The 13,878-nt window shown below is 38.5% G+C and overlaps 1 pseudogene; it reads right to left on the bottom strand.

Annotated features, from left to right (window-relative positions):
- Positions 1–498: 498 nt before the first annotated feature.
- LOC105550597 lies at positions 499–12,411 on the bottom strand (annotated as a pseudogene).
- Positions 12,412–13,878: the final 1,467 nt, after the last annotated feature.

The following is a 13,878-nucleotide window of genomic DNA, read 5'->3' as shown; positions in this document are numbered from 1 at the left end:
CTAAAGTACAAAGCAGAAATACACTTCCATCCACAGTTTCATGGGTACACTGACTATCACTTTTATATTTTTTTGTACTTTAACTTAATTTCTGACTCCAAATACCCATTTCAACAGGCTAACGGATTACTAAGCCTCTGTACTTCCTGTGGTGCCCCACCTTCTCGTCAATGTTGTATCAAAATGTTGACTAGAGGCAGGGGTGAGGAGGGCTTAGAATGACCATCTGATTTTCAGTCATGGCCCATGAAGGCTTCTGCTGAGTCATCGCCTATCTCTAACAACATCTCCACTGGGACAAGGACATAGTTTGCTACTTTCAACTGTAAAATGAACCACTGAGCCAATCAGGTGTATGTGGCTTAATTTCCAAACTGACTCTGGTATAGCATCACATGACAGATAGCAGACCTGAGGGAAATAAAAATATTTTACCCATATATATATATGTAACTATATATATATAGTTATCGATTATTTAAGTTCTCCTTAAGAAATTTAGAACACCAACTTGTGAGGATAAATTCCATTCATCAGGGCAAATACAGATTGCAGGTAGCCCTGGAGCTGAGGAATAGCTTTGATTTTTGGTAAACTTTGTGAGTCCACAGCTTTCTGATTGATCTTGCACTGCTCTGTTATCTTGTATTTCTCTTTTTCTGTGTCAAAGATCTCACTTTTCCTGATATCAGGTGAACCCCACCCCCAATATTCAATGTGGGTTCTTTTCTATTTCCCTAAGTGTTGGCTGGTCTGAGAAATAAAGGGAAAGAGTACAAAAGAGAGAAATTTTAAAGCTAGGTGTCCGGGGGAGACATCACAAGTCAGCAGGTTCCGTGATACTCCCTGAGCCATAAAACCAGCAAGTTTTTATTAGTGATTTTCAAAAGGGGAGGGAGTGTACGAATAGGGTGTGGGCCACAGAGATCACATGCTTCACAAGGTAATAAAATATCACAAAGCAAATGGAGGCAGGGCGAGATCACAGGACCACAGGATGGGGCGAAATTAAAATTGCTAATGAAGTTTCAGGCACGTATTGTCATTGATAACATCTTATCAGGAAACAGGGTTTGAGAGCAGACAACTCGTCTGACCAAAATTTATTAGGTGGAAATTTCCTCTTCCTAATAAGCCTGGGAGCACTACGGGAGAGCAGGGCTTATTTCATCCCTTTGTCTTTGACCGTAAAAGACAGCCATCCCCAAAGCAGCCATTTTAGAGGCCTCCCCTCAGGGACGCCTTCTCTTTCTCAGGGATATTCCTTGCTGAGAAAAAGAATTCAGCGATATTTCGCCATTTGCTTTTGAAAGAAGAGAAATATGGCTCTGTTCCACCCGGCTCACAGGCAGTCAGAGTTTAAAGTTATCTCCCTTGTTCCCTGAACATTGCTGTCATCCTGTTCTTTTTTCAAGATGCCCAGATTTCATATTGTTCAAGCACACATGCTCTACAAACAATCTGTGCAGTTAATGCAATCATCACAGGGTCCTGAGGTGACATATATCCTCCTCAGCTTACGAAGATGACGGGATTAAGAGATTAAAGACAGGCATAGGAAATCACAAGGGTATTGATTGGGTAAGTGATAAGTGTCCACGAAATCTTCACAATTTATGTTCAGAGATTGCAGTAAAGACAGGCATAAGAAATTATAAAACTATTAATTTGGGGAACTAATAAATGTCCATGAAATTGTCACAATTTATGTTCTTCTGCCATGGCTTCAGCTGGTCCCTCCGTTCAGGGTCCCTGACTTCCCGCAACAATCAGGGCAAATACAGATCACAGGTAGCCCTGGAGCTGAGGAATAGCTTTGATTTTTGGTAAACTTTGTGAGTCCTCAGCTTTCTGATTGATCTTGCGCTGCTCTGTTAGCTCACATTTCTCTTTTTCTGTGTCAAAGATCTCACTTTCCTGGTGTCTGGGCCTCCACAGCTGTAAATGTCAGCAAGATGTTTAGGAATTTTTACATTGCTGATATGAATTTTGGTTGAGGTGGCAATGACAAATTTCTGGTGTGTTCTTCATAGAGCAATTTGATTGAGGACCAGAGGTCTAGTCAGAAGTAACAAACCACTACCCAGCTGCTTCAGGAAAACCACTGTCTTGCCTCTATGGCATCCAGTGAAGATGATTAGAACAGTCCAGCGGGTAAGGCTGGCTCGTAGTTTTCTCCCATGCAGACTGAAGTCATGGCTCAACAGCTTTTGAGGCACATCTTCAGTAGGATAATATCTAGTCATTTTGAGAAGTTTAAGCACCCGGGTACCACCATTCTTGTCACTACCAACTGATTTTGTAACACTTGCAAGAACCTTCTCCTTTTTCTTTTCAACCTTGGATTTAGCAGCTGAGTACTTCCGCTTGTACATGGCCTTTCTGGAATACATAGCAGATCGGGAATATCTGCCAATTCTTCTGTCAAGGACAGGATTGCAGCCGCAATGGCACTTCCCCTTCTTGGCATTTTAGCCTTGAGGTAACTACCCTGTTCACCTTGCCACCAGCATCAGCCTTCTTGGCTTCGAGTTTCTTGTCTTTAGTATCTGGCTTCTCAACTTTTTCACCTCCATCTTGCAAGATGAGAAATAGCCAAAATATATTTTTGACATATTTTGAAATGACCTTGCAAATCTGTCTTTTATGGGAGAAATTTGCTTCTGTAGAGAATCTCCATTAATACAACCAGGTCTTTCCTGGATCTAGGAGAGATGAACTGAGAGTCTGATGCCTTTAAGGACTGGAAAGAAACATTTACCATCTATTCTCTCTAAGGGCTGCTACCTATGAGGCTTCATTTACTTAAAAAGGGTCTTGCCCCCCAAACTCCCTCATCTTAACTCAAGCATTCCTTTCTACTGACTTCAAGTCTTTAGACAATAGCTTAACTCTCAACCAGCTGTCAACTAAAGAATACATAAAACCTACCTATGACTTATAAGCCCACACTTAGAGATGTCCTGCCTTTTGGGGCCAAACTGATATATACCTTCCATGTATTGATTTATATATTTGCCTGTAACTTCTGCCTCCCTAAAATGTACAAAACTAAACTGTAACATGACTGCTGTAGGTGCACTTTCTCAGGACCTCTTGAGACTGTGTTCCCTGGGCCATGATCACTCATATTGGCTCGGAATAAACCTGTTTAAAATATTTTGCAGAGTTTGTTTTCTCTGTTAACAATACAAATTTATTAACATACACGTGGACACAGGAGTCCAGCAAATATGAGGCAAAAAGGGCCAGATGGTTGAGGCTTAATTATTCTCTTCATAGGGGAGAGTGAAGTGGGGTGCTGTAGGCAATTTTAGAAAGGTAGTTCATGACTTTTAGGGAAAATAAATGGGCCTGGGATACAGACATTATCTTTTACATTATTTTCTTAGGAAACTAAATGGGAAGCTATGGGAAGGTGATGGGTGGAACTGTACTGTGAACAAAGACTGTCTTCTTATGTAGATAAAGTCTCCCAGGTAATCTCTCAAAACTGCCCTCAGAAGCACAGATGAAAAGTCTATCCAGGTGTGGTGATGACTTTTAGTCTCTTCTCTTCTCCAATGATTAATCATTCCTGGTTATTTGACAATATTCCCAAGGAAGGGTTCCTAAGACATTTGCATTTCTTTTAAAAAATAAATATCCTTAGTCAGATAAGGAAATACCAGAGTTTCTCCCTGCACTTGGGAGAGGGAGGAGAGCCTTCCAATTTCTTTTAATTCTAAGTGCTCAGCATGTCTGTTGAGGGAAGTCAGGGACCTCAAACGGAGGGACCAGCTGAAGCCACAGCAGAAGAACACAAATTGTGAAGATTTCATGGACATTTATTAGTTCCCCAAATTAATACTTCTATAATTTCTTATGCCTGTATTTACTGCAATCTCTGAACATAAATTGTGAAGATTTCATGGATGCTTATCACTTTCCCAATCAATACCCTTGTGATTTCCTATGCCTGTCTTTACTTTAATCTCTTAATTCTGTCATCTTCTTCGTAAGCTGAGGAGGATGAATGTCGCCTCAGGACCCTGTGATGATTGTGTCAACTGCACAAATTGTTTGTAGAACATGTGTGTTTGAACAATGAAATCTGGGCATCTTGAAAAAAGAACAGGATAACAGCAATGTTCAGGGGACACCAGAGATAAGACTTCTGGCCGCCGGTGAGCCGGACGGAACAGAGCCATATTTCTCCTCTTTGAAAAGCAAATAGGAGAAATATCGCTGAATTCTTTTTCTCAGCAAGGAACATCCCTGAGAAACAGAATGCGCCTGAGGGTAGGCCTATAAATGGCCCCCTTAGAAGTGTGCGGTCTTTTATGGTTGAAGCCGAAAGGATGAAATAAGCCCCGGTCTCCTGTAGCGCTCCCAGGCTTATTAGGACAAGGAAAATTCCCACCTAATAAATTTTGGTCAGATAGGTTGTCTATTCTCAAACTCTGTTTCCTCATAAGATGTTATCAGTGACAATGCGTGCCTGAAACTTCATTAGCAATTTTAATTTCACCCCATCTGGTGGTCCTGTGATCTCACCCAGCCTCCACTTGCTTTGTGATATTTTACTACCCTGTGAAGTATGTGATCTCTGTGACCCACATCCTATTCATGCACTCCCTCCCCTTTTGAAAATCGCTAATAAAAACTTGCTGGTTTTATGGCTCGGGGAACATCACGGATCCTGCCGACATGTGATGTCTCCCTGGACACCCAGCTTTAAATTTCTCTCTCTTGTCCTCTTTCCCTTTATTTCTCAAACCAGCCAAGACACCTGGGAAATAGAAAAGAACCCACTTAACCATCAGGAGCGGGTTCTCCTAGTAATGCCAAACCACCATACTTTTGGAGTATTATTCTTTGTGCCCCAACAGTAGTAAGAGGATATATTTGAATGTGGTTGAAGAATGGTAGTAGAACTTTGGACATTTGATCAATAGATATCCATGACTACCACAGTGGGAGATCTTGCTGTGAAATGTAAATCCCACATATTTGAGGACTACAAGTAGAACTTTTGGCGAGAAATGATTATTTCTAATTTCTCTTGATATATCTTAGCTCCATAACAGGTTCTAACTTACAATAGAGAAGAGAGGGGATACTCAATAATACTTTGTTAGTTGACTAATTAAGGTATAAAGGTCTTTAAATCTTGTATTAAAACATGGACTCCAGTCATGGCTCTGCCACTAACTAGCTACATGATGTTGGGCAAGCCACTTAGTTTTACTTGGCCTCAGTTTTCTCAACTGTAAAATAAAGAGACTGGATTTTAAAATACTCAACCCTCTTTGGGCTCCCAAAGCATGTAATTGATTACAGCCCAACTAAAGAATCAAGTTGCAAAAGATTTTCTGGAAGAAATGAATCCTCAGGAGATGTTAAAAAGAAAATAAATATCAACAAGCAAGGATAACAAAAGAATCATTGAATCTTCATTTAATTACAAGGGTAGCACATCAATGAAATTACATTGTAAGCTAGAAATTCTGTTTTCAACAAAAGTAGGGAAATATAAAGCCAGATTGATTCCTAATTGGAGAGAAGACCTGTGTGTGTGTGTGTGTGTGTGTGTGTGTGTGTGTGTGTGTGTGTGTATCTAAAGGCACTCTCCATTCTCACTTCGGAACAAAGTAAGTATGTCCTCAATGACCTAGATTTTCTACTGTGACCTCTCCTCTAAACTGGGAAGTCAACAGGGACTTAGCAAAAGTTTTAACTTAGCTGAAATCATTCAGAACATTTGAAATCAATTGAAACCTTCTCCCTGGATGTAATTCAGATAATTCTCTGCCCACCATACTTCAGAGTAAGGTACAGGTGAGGAGAGGTCAAAAAGTCATAGTTTCCAAATTCATCAATAGAACAAATCACTCAAGACATTTGAATTAATTTTTCTTGTTGTTTAGATTCCTGTCTTTATTATAGAGTCTAGAACACAGATTATAGACTTATACTCAACCCTAGATTTTTATCTTGTTGTACACTATTTTTTTATCAATAATAAAGAAGAAAAAGGCTATAAATGGAATTGGAAGAATTTTGAGCTCATCAGAAGTGGTCCTGGGATTTGTTCCTTCATGTGTAAGATATTCAAAACACTAGAGGATGGGTGTACAATAACTTACAGTGAGCCTGTATTGACCTTCCATATCTCCCAAAAAGCCTGACATGAAAAGATGACATAGAACATTAAGATTGTCTTTCTAAGTAATTTACCCTGGGAGATATGGAATACATTAGTTATTGAAAGGATGCATATAGGAAATGTCAGATTATAGGATTCAGGCCATGATGGACCATGGCAAATTAAAATAGCAAGAAAGTAGAAACTGAGTAAGTAAAAGACATGTGTTAAGGAGAAGTCAGACAGAAGGCAGAGGAGAATGGAGTAGATTTCCAGAGCAATGCAAAAATGCCATGAGAAAGGCCTCCTCAGATATAATGAAAGAAGTGAATTCCTAGAATCACCTTTTACCTGCCATTTCAGTTCAAACCACCTGGATCCTAACTATAGATGAGTACTTTCCTTGTGGTAACTTGAGAAAGACCTTATTCTTTGAGGCCAAAATGCTTAGCTAACATAATGAAAAATGTTTAATACCCTATGGCATTTATGTCCAACAATTCAATCCCAGAGATAGGACAAACTTATTAACATCTTGTGAACACCAGTGGCAATTCAGTCCAACTCCCCATTTTGCAAATGGGAGAACTGAGGGCAAAACAGTAAAATAATATAACCAGTATCATGCTGGTAATCACTGTCACTTGACTGAAACATAAGTCTTCTTTGGTGGCTGTTTCTAAAATGGCTCCTAGTGATCTCTTCTTCCTACTATTCATGCCTTCATGTAATCCCCTCTCCTTAAGTGTGGGCTGGACCTAGTGACCTGCTCCTAATGAGTAGAACATGGCAAAAGTGATACAATGTCACTTCAGTGATTAGGTTGCCAAAGACTGTGACTTCCATCTTGCTTGCACGCTCTCTTTGGTTCTTCTTGCTTGCTCACTTTGATGAAGCCAGTTGCCATGTTGTGAGCTGCCCTATGGAAAAGCTCATGCGGCAAGAAACTGAGGGCTGCTTCTGGTCAACAGCCAGAGAGAAACTGAAGCCCTCAGTCCAACAGCCCATGAAGAACTGAATCCTGTCAACAACCATGTGAGTGAAATTATAAGCCATCAAGCCTTGAGATAACTACAGTCCCCGTCAGTACCTTGTTTGTGACCCACTGAGAAACCCTTAGTCAGAAGACTCAACTAAGCCTTGCCCGTGTTCCTGATCCATAGACTGTGAGATAATTAATATTTCTGTATAAAGCTGCTAAGATTTTGGGATAATTTGTTAGGCAGCAAAAGACAAATAATACACACCCAATGCCTAGACCAGTGCTTTTTGCTCAACAGTGGATTCCTGCAGATTCAGTAGTATCCATGTTCACCTCTATTTAGATGGAAGCTGTGCCTGTGATTAACCTTTGATCCCAATACCAGGTGTTTTCACTGCTGACCTTGGCAAGGAAACAATATTAAAATGACATTGGAGCAAGTAAAGCTTGGGTGTGAGATTAAAACAAATAGAAACAAACAGTTGCTATCTCTAAAGTGAACGCCAATTTCTGTGATCTGGAAGCACAGACACGAATTATCTACAGCTGCCCCTTAAACATTTCATCAGTAAATGCACAGCAACAATCTTGTTCCTGGTGATGTTCACAGTGAAAACAAACACTCTTGATTGATTTTTTTCCCTCCAATAGAATGAGTTACCCATGTTCTTTGTCAGTGTGGGCAAACATGCGTGCATATGTATAGGAGGAAAGTGCATATCTTTCTCACTTGTTCACTACAAAGAGTTATGGAAATCTAAGATTTGCATTCAGTTTTTAAAGACTTTGATAGCTAGTCACAGAGTATAAATTAAGATAATGAAAATTTCTCATGGAGAATAATTTTATCATTTTTATTCATCCGTTTACTCATTAATTCATTCACTTACTTATTCAGCAAATACTTACGATGAATCTACTATGTATCAGGTAATGTTCAAAGTCCAGGAGACCAAACAATGAATAAGATAAATTCCCTGACATCAGGGATCTTGTGGTCTAGAGGGGAAAGTAGACAAGAAACAGACTCTTTCTGCTACAAACCTGTAACACATGACCAAAGTAACCATTGAGTCTTTAGATTTCTATAACTTTCCTAAATTTAAACAATCTTACTGAAATTTTACAGACCGTTAGTTTTTATCTTTCTAGATGAAATTCTGGATCATACCACATAAGTCATTTTTGTAACCATGTAGCCATTCTATCAAAACTAACCTGAGGGGCCCATGTTTGTGGCAGCACTGTTCACAATAGCTAAGATTTGGAAGCAACCTTGTGTCCATCAGCAGATGAACACATAAAGAAAATGTGGTACATATACACAATGGAGTACTATTCAGCCATAAAAAAAGAATGAGATCCTGTTAATTGCAACAACATGGATGGAACTGGACATCATCATGTTAAGTGAAATAAGTCAGGCACAGAAAGACAAACATCACATATTATTACTTGTTTGTGAGATCTAAAAATCAAAACAATTGAACCCATGGAGATAGAGAGTAGAAGGCTGGCTACCAGAAGCTGGGCAGGGTAATGCGGGACTGGTGGCGGGAGGTGGGGTCAGTTAATGAGTAAAAAAAATAGAAAGAATAAATAAGACCTAATATTTGATAGCAAAACAGGGTGACTATAGTCAATAGTAACTTAATTGTACATTAAAAATAACTAAAAGAGTGTAACTGGGTTGTTTGTAATACAAAGGATAAATGCTTGAGAAAGATGGATACCCCATTCTTCATGATGTGATTATGTCACATTGTATGCTTGTATCAAAACATCTCATGTGCCCCATAAATATATACACTTACTACATACCCACAAAATTTAAAAATTAAAAAAAAAAAAACTAGACTGAAGGGTATGTGGTGCCACCCGCTTGAATCTTAATCAGTCTTCTTGCTCCATTTCTGGATATTCTTAACAGAGGGCTGATCTCTAGGCTCCCTACCCTCAGACACTAGATCAAAGAGACCTTTCTTGGGCCCCAAGTGACTGTGCCATCTACTCACATGTTGGCTCTGCTTTAGTAAAGAACAAATTTGTTTCATCTGACTCTGTTTATTCCAAAAGATCTTTTGAAGTCATGAGTTCTGGCACAAGTTCAACCAAGGCCTATTCAGATCAAGATCAACACTTTTCTACATCTGCCATGCTTTTAGCATCTGCTCCAGTGAGGAGGAACAAAGCAGAAAAGTCCATGTGAGAGCAATTATAAGATGTAGGAAACGTTTCCACCTTATACTGAAGTACTGGTCCACACATAAGTAATTATAAAGTTCCCTTTAGTTCCAGAGAAACGTCATAAAAAGTAGCATTTAAATAGATGCAGTGAAAAACAAAAGTATTAGTGAGCAAGGCCATTCAAGTCAGCTCCTGGAAGGTTTAAACTTCTCATCAGCAACAGAATTATGTATTTGTGTCATAGAATTGCTCTTGGGTTTCTCTGTCTCTTTCCTTTAACATAATTGGTTTCCACAATGTGTAAACTTGCTATTGAATGTTAATATTCAACACTCCACAGGACACTGCTATTTTATTGTGGACCCTCAGTTTCTCTGGGTAGACTAAGTTCAGGTACCTTCTGGAGAGCCAAATTCTAGGTCATTAAGGACATCTGGGGTCTCATTGTTCTCAGCTTGATAAGGGTCATTGATGGGACTGATATCAATGCACAAAGAAGGTAGAGAAGGGACCAAATCCTCTCTGATTTCTGAGGCCAAACCCTGGTCCCAGCAAAAGGTGAGAGCTGGTATGAAATGGTTTCTGAAAACAAAACAATCCATCACAAATACAAAATTCTTTGATCTACTTTGTTCTATCCCAAAATTTCATCAAAATTTTGCATGCTGCTCAATAACACCCATACCAGAAACTGCCCAAATCTTAAGTCTACAACACAATAAACAGTCACAAACTGGAAGAAACCACACGATCAGCTCCCAGAACATTACCAGCAGGCCCAAAAGCCCCGTTGTATCCTCTTCCAGTCACTGTCTACTACTCCATCTCCACCCCAAGGGTAATCATTATCTTGACTTCTAAGAGCATGGATTTGTTTTGCCTATTTTTGAACCAAATGGAATCATACTCAACAAACTCTTGTATCTGGCTTCTGTCATTCTACATCATGTCTGTGAGTTTCATCCGTGTTATAGTATGTAACAGTAATAATAGTATCCTGTTGGATAAACATGTACCAATTTATTCTTTCCTCTGTTAATGAACATTTGAATTTCATTCAGTTTGTGCTTCTTACTAATATTGCAACTATGAACATTCTTCTGTGCCTTTTGCTGAGCCAATTTCTGCTGGAAATATATCAAGGATTGAAATTTCATAAGACAGGCAAATAATCAGGTTTTTAAATACTGCCAAACCATTTTCCAAAGTGGTTTTGTCAATTTGCATTCCCACCAGCAGCGTATGAGAGTTCCAGTTGCACTAAATCCTTGGCAACATTTGTTATGTTCTGTCTTTTAAAATTTTTAGCCAATGTGATGTGCTTATAGTAGTCTATGATTATTTTAATATGAAAGTAATGACTCTCCCCCAATCTTTGAATGACATTGAACCCTCCAGCAGCACGCCACTTTTAAACTCTTCATTTCTGTATTTCCTGACATGACACCCTATATGTCTCTTTCTCCCTGTGTGAGACTAAAGCATGTTGAGTGGCGAGCATAAGTTTTGGGGTCCAGCAGAGTTCTCCAACTCTGTCATTCATGCTGTAACACCAAGGTCAACTTACTTCCACTGTTTTAGCCTGAATTCCTGTCATCTAAAAATATAACAAAAATACATTGTTTGCAAGATTGTTAAAAGAGTTCAAGTGAGATAATGTAGATAAAACACCTGGTCTGTAATAGTTGCACAATCAATGCTTTCTTTTTTTCCATTTGAAGAGAATGAGAAACTCGCTGAACTTCAGATAAATCCCCAATTGTTCTCTGGAGCACCTTGATTCTAAGGAAATAGTATAATTTTTTGTTTCCAACATACCTTCTTCAGGAATGAGCTCCTGGCTTCTGCCTCTCCATTTTGGCACTTGTTATCTCAAAACACTCTGATACAATTGGCCCTTGAACAACATGGGAGTTAGGGATCTCAACCCTGATGCAGCTGAAGATCCACGAACAACTTTTGACTCCCAAAACTTAACTGCTAATGAACAATGTGCAATTGCAAAATCCTGGAATCAACCCAAATGCCCATCAATCAATGAGTGGATAAAGAAACTGTGGTATATTTATATGATGGAATGCTACTCAGCCATAAAAAGGAATGAAATAATGGTATTTGCAGCAACCCAGATGAGATTGGAGACTATTATTCTAAGTGAAGTGACTCAGGAATGGAAAACCAAACATCGTATGTTCTTACTGATATGTGGGAGCTAAGCTATGGGAATGCAAAGGCATAAGACTGATACAATGAACTTTGGAGACTTGAGGGGAAGAGTGGGAAGGGGGCAAGAGATAAAAGACTAAAAATACGGTACAGTGTATACTGCTCTGGTGGTGGGTGCACTAAAATCTCACAAATCACCACTAAATAACTTACTCATGTAACCAAATACTACCTGTATGCCAACAACTTATGGAAAAAATTTAAAAAGTTAAAAAAAAAAACAAACCTTAACTGCTAATGGCCTACTACTGCTTGGAAGCCTTACTGATAATATAAACAGCATTAACATGTATTTTATGTGTTATACATATTATACACTGTATTCTTACAATAAAGTAAGCTAAAGAAAAGAAAATGTTAAGAAAATTGTAAGAAAGAGAAAATATGCGTTATTTACTATTCATTAAGTGGAAGTGGAGCATCATAAAGGTCTTTGTCCTCATGTTAATACGTCTTCATGTTAAGTAGGCTGAGGAGGAGGAGAAAAAGGAGTGGTTGGTCTTGCTGTCTCAGGAGTGGCAGAGGTGGAAGAGGTGGAGCAGGTGAAAGGGGAGGCAGGAGAGGCAGTGCACACTGGTAATTTTTATTGAAAAAAATCTTCTTATAAGTGGATTCATGAAGTTCAAACCTGTGTTGTTCAAGGATCAATTGTATTTGAACATCGCAGTACCATGATGCTTCACAGTGCATCTGTGCATGGTCCAAAGTGGAGGCAAAACTGGAAAGTGCCAGCAAACTGCGCCTTATAGCCTCTGATGGCCTTATAGCCTCTGTCTGGCTTCTTATCCTCTAAAGACTTTGCCCTCCAAACTTTATCTGATTTACTGCTGCTTGACAACAACCAAACTAAAAGGTTAACTCCATAACTGTACTTGGCCTCCTGAGTCATCACAGGTATTTTAAAAAATCATCATAGGTAATTATCCATCCTCTAAATAGAAAATCAAGATAATTCATGTTTATGCCTCTGATCATCTTTCAGCAGACATTCAGATACCAGGTAAAAGTGGTCAATTTTGAGTTGTAAGTGTCAAAGTAACTTGACAATCCACTTAAGGGCTGGCTTTCTTCTCTGATAGATATTGCTATTCTCTGCTACTGAGAATTCGCCCTGGGTAGATTTTGTAATCATTATCGTTTCTTTTCTTCTTTTTTCTTCAGCAATTCTTTTATTCACTGAGTACATTCTATGTAATAGACATTGTGGGAAGAATTTGACAGTTAGAAGATCTGGATTTTTCCAGGCTTTGCCACTAATTAACACTGAATCTAAGATGTCATCAATTATAAGATGTACCATTATTTATGTAACACTAAAAAAGAAAAAATACTTAAATTATAATACTTCCTAATTACTTATAAATTTTATTGTATAGTTTTTGAATTTTTAGACTTATTTAAGCACATATTTTAATCATATTTCACTATTATGCATATATCTAAAAGGGAAATATGAATGGAATAAACTGATTTAATTCCTAAGGATTTTTCAAATTTATTGTCTAACTCTTTTGAATCATTATTCATTACAGAATTTCCATGCCCATGTTTTAGTTTTACATCTGTGTCATACCATAGAGTACATATGATCTTGTCCTCTATGTTTTCGAGAGCTCTGGTAATACAGCATTTCTTAAGATGGTGCTCCACTATTGTTCCTGCAATTTCCTTGCAAGCTGCTGACACTCATTCTGCAAGTGCTGATATTGGCACATTCTTGCCTGATGAAGTGTAGGTAAAGCTTTTGGATGAACATGAATGGCAAAATCCAGCAGAGTTTCATCTACCTGTGGATATCTTCCTTTCCTAGATACCATAAAGCACTTGGTTGTTGCATTGAAAGAAAATGTAAAATTGTCATCATTCCTTCAATGACAGATACTTGTTTCACTAATACCAAATTTACACCCTGCTGCTCTGTTTCTCTGCTTCTCTGCATTCACATTATCTTAATGTTTTAATACCAAATCATGGAATAATCCATTAAAGATACTTCAAATGCTAGTTAAATTTAAACTTAAATACCAGTTGTACTTATTACTACATTGCTCTGTGAACAAATAACAGTACATATACGTCTATTGAAATGGTAATATGAACACTGTGAATGATCAAGCTGGTGCCCATCCATGCGATAACTACGTGACAGTGCCCACCTGGCGGCCAATGATTGTAAGACACCACCAGCCATTAGAAACATCTTGATTTCAGAATGTTAATATAGGGAAGTGGGAATATATCTTGGAATTGAAGAAATATGTAGATTTTAAATAAAGTCAAGAATGTGTTTAGATTTGTTCACTTAAGCATCAGTTCCAATGTTTCCCCTTTTCTCTATGTGGGATCATTAGTAGTT

The sequence above is a fragment of the Mandrillus leucophaeus genome, unplaced genomic scaffold (genome assembly GCF_000951045.1).
Source record: "Mandrillus leucophaeus isolate KB7577 unplaced genomic scaffold, Mleu.le_1.0 Scaffold490, whole genome shotgun sequence".
In the NCBI taxonomy this organism is placed as follows: Eukaryota; Metazoa; Chordata; class Mammalia; order Primates; family Cercopithecidae; genus Mandrillus; species Mandrillus leucophaeus.
This window is presented reverse-complemented; position numbering and strand designations above follow the sequence as displayed.